Below are 3,914 nucleotides of genomic sequence, written 5' to 3'. Positions count from 1 at the left end.
AGACAGACATCTCAGGCTCCGCACTTCCAGAAACTTCCTTCCCCTTTTCCCACCTATAACGTCCCAAACTGTAGTAATTCTGCTGTTTGGTGCAGTAAAGTCTGCATGGTGTGACCTCCATTACACTGACATACAGGATGCTGGGAAAGCTGAGTGACCTCCATTACACTGACATACAGGATGCTGGGAAAGCTGAGTGACCTCCATTACACTGACATACAGGATGCTGGGAAAGCTGGATGACCACCATTACACTGACATAAAGGATACTGGGAGAGCTGGTAAACTGTGAACATTGGCGCCGGAGGTGGGGCATATCGCGGGGGTGGGGGGGGGACATATCTGGGGCTCCCTCTGTGCAGGCTTCCCCCCCCACCCCCTCCTCATAGCTCCCATTAGATACTCACCTCTCCCCCTGCAGCCTCCAGCTCCTCCTCTGGTCCCTCCGTCCTCTTCTGGCTTCCGGTGCAGGCAGCCACCTGTCATACAGAGGCCGCCTGCACAGGAAGCCCCGGTGTCTCTGCCCCGGCTGCTGTTACCTTTAGCTGTGCCTGCTGTACGCACAGCTAAAGGTCGCTCTGGCCAGGGGATCTGGAACTTAGATTCCAGATCCCCTGGCAAGCCCTAAGGATGCAGGGGCTGCGGGCCGGGTACTGTCGGGTGCCGCAGGGCGCCCCCTAGCTGTGGGCGCCCCAATGCGGTGGCCCGGCTCGCCCGGCCCTGGTGACATCACAGCCCCCCGATAAGTGACATGACAGCGCCCCTTAGCAGTGACATGAGAGCCCCCCCATAACAGTGACATCCATTACAGGGTTGGCCACAGCCCCCCCATCACATATCCTGCTGCTCAGCCCCCCCATCACATATCCTGCTGCCCCCCCATCACATATCCTGCTGCCCCCCCATCACATATCCTGCTGCTCAGCCCCCCATCACATATCCTGCTGCCCCCCCATCACATATCCTGCTGCTCAGCCCCCCATCACATATCCTGCTGCCCCCCCATCACATATCCTGCTCCTCAGCCCCCCCATCACATATCCTGCTGCCCCCCCATCACATATCCTGCTGCCCCCCCATCACATATCCTGCTGCCCCCCCATCACATATCCTGCTGCTCAGCCCCCCCATCACATATCCTGCTGCCCCCCCATCACATATCCTGCTGCCCCCCCATCACATATCCTGCTGCCCCCCCATCACATATCCTGCTGCCCCCCCATCACATATCCTGCTGCCCCCCCATCACATATCCTGCTGCCCCCCATCACATATCCTGCTGCCCCCCATCACATATCCTGCTGCCCCCATCACATATCCTGCTGCCCCCCCATCACATATCCTGCTGCCCCCCCATCACATATCCTGCTGCCCCCATCACATATCCTGCTGCTCAGCCCCCCATCACATATCCTGCTGCCCCCCCATCACATATCCTGCTGCCCCCCCATCACATGTCCTGCTGCCCCCCCATCACATATCCTGCTGCCCCCCCATCACATATCCTGCTGCCCCCATCACATATCCTGCTGCCCCCCCATCACATATCCTGCTGCCCCCATTACATATCCTGCTGCCCCCATCACATGTCCTGCTGCCCCATCACATATCCTGCTGCCCCCATCACATATCCTGCTGCCCCCCCCTAATCACATATCCTGCTGCCCCCCATCACATATCCTGCTGCCCCCCCATTACATATCCTGCTGCCCCCCCTAATCACATATCCTGCTGCCCCCATCACATGTCCTGCTGCCCCCCCCAATCACATATCCTGCTGCCCCCCCATCACATATCCTGCTGCCCCCATCACATATCCTGCTGCCCCCCCCCAATCACATATCCTGCTGCCCCCATCACATGTCCTGCTGCCCCCCCCTAATCACATATCCTGCTGCCCCCCATCACATGTCCTGCTGCCCCCCCCTAATCACATATCCTGCTGCCCCATCACATATCCTGCTGCCCCCCCCTAATCACATATCCTGCTGCCCCCCCATCACATATCCTGCTGCCCCCCCATCACATGTCCTGCTGCCCCCCCCTAATCACATATCCTGCTGCTCAGCCCCCCATCACATATCCTGCTGCCCCCCCATCACATATCCTGCTGCCCCCCATCACATATCCTGCTGCCCCCCCTAATCACATATCCTGCTGCCCTATCACATATCCTGCTGCCCCCCCCCAATCACATATCCTGCTGCCCCATCACATATCCTGCTGCCCCCATCACATATCCTGCTGCCCCCCCATCACATATCCTGCTGCCCCCCCATCACATATCCTGCTGCCCCCCCATCACATATCCTGCTGCCCCCATCACATATCCTGCTGCCCCCCCTAATCACATATCCTGCTGCCCCCCCATCACATATCCTGCTGCCCCCATCACATATCCTGCTGCCCCATCACATATCCTGCTGCCCCCATCACATATCCTGCTGCCCCCCCCAATCACATATCCTGCTGCCCCCCCATCACATATCCTGCTGCCCCCCCTAATCACATATCCTGCTGCCCCCCCCCCTAATCACATATCCTGCTGCCCCCATAACATATCCTGCTGCCCCCCCTAATCACATATCCTGCTGCCCCCCCCCAATCACATATCCTGCTGCCCCCATCACATGTCCTGCTGCCCCCATCACATGTCCTGCTCACTCTCTTGATATAATGTATCTTGTGTGATGACCTGATGTTAGTTTGTATACTCTGTATACTCTCTCTCCACTGATGTAGTATGGGCTGTGTACAGGATCGGACCCTCATTAGTGCTGTGGATGGTGGGGGGGGGGGGGGGGCAGTAATGAGTCAGGATTCCTCATCACTGTGGGAACGGCTCCACGTTGCAGACGTCTCGGCCTCCGGGTAATGAGTTGCTTATTGATATTAGGGATGAGAATGTGGATGCTGATGAATGCGTCTCTCCTAATTGGAGTCATCACAATGTCCTACTGTAATGTGCACGCAGAGAATTCGTAACAGTGTATCAGTGCAGCAGTATAAATGTGTCTATGTCACATGACTACAGATGGGATGGTCACTTATACCGAGGTGGCCATCTCCTTGCGCCATCCAGACCATGCCAGCAGGCTCATGAAGGTGGTCATCCACCTACTGTTCCTCAGGGGTGGGGCAGACTATGTACTTCGGGGGCGGGGCAGACCTTGGAGCACCTCCCTGAAGGATGGACAGTCATTCAGGTAATTCCCCTATAAATCCTCCAGTATCCACCGCTGCCTCCTTCCTGGTTTGGCCCCATTATACATTTGCGTCCTATTTGGGTGAAGAAGTCTATAGATCCACTAAATGGTCGACCATGAACGGGCCCACCCATGGGTCTATATTGTGGATAATAAGGGGGGCTCCTGAGTAGAGGATGACATTCGTATACCCTTATGATGTATGGGCTGGGGTCCTCATCGTACAGGCCCCTGCAGCCCTTATATTTCACCAGTTATGGCCGACTGGAAGCTCAGAAAGGCTCAACATTTATCATTTTATTTAGAAAAGGAGGAGTTTCCAGGAGGTAACACAGAAAGAAACTGACTGCAGGTGACTGGCCGAGAGAGAGACTGACTGCAGGTGACTGGTCAAGAGAGAGACTGAGACTGACTGCAGGTGACTGGCCGAAAGAGAGACTGAGACTGACTGCAGATGACTGGCCGAGAAGGACTTAGCGTGACTGGCAAAGAGAGAGACTGACTGCAGGTGACTGGCAGAGAGAAACTGAGACTGACTGCAGGTGACTGGCAGAGAGAAACTGAGACTGACTGCAGGTGACTGGCAGAGAGAAACTGAGACTGACTGCAGGTGACTGGCAGAGAGAAACTGAGACTGACTGCAGGTGACTGGCAGAGAGAAACTGAGACTGACTGCAGGTGACTGGCAGAGAGAAACTGAGACTGACT

Source organism: Dendropsophus ebraccatus, chromosome 6, assembly GCF_027789765.1.
Source record: "Dendropsophus ebraccatus isolate aDenEbr1 chromosome 6, aDenEbr1.pat, whole genome shotgun sequence".
NCBI lineage: Eukaryota > Metazoa > Chordata > Amphibia > Anura > Hylidae > Dendropsophus > Dendropsophus ebraccatus.
This window is presented reverse-complemented; position numbering follows the sequence as displayed.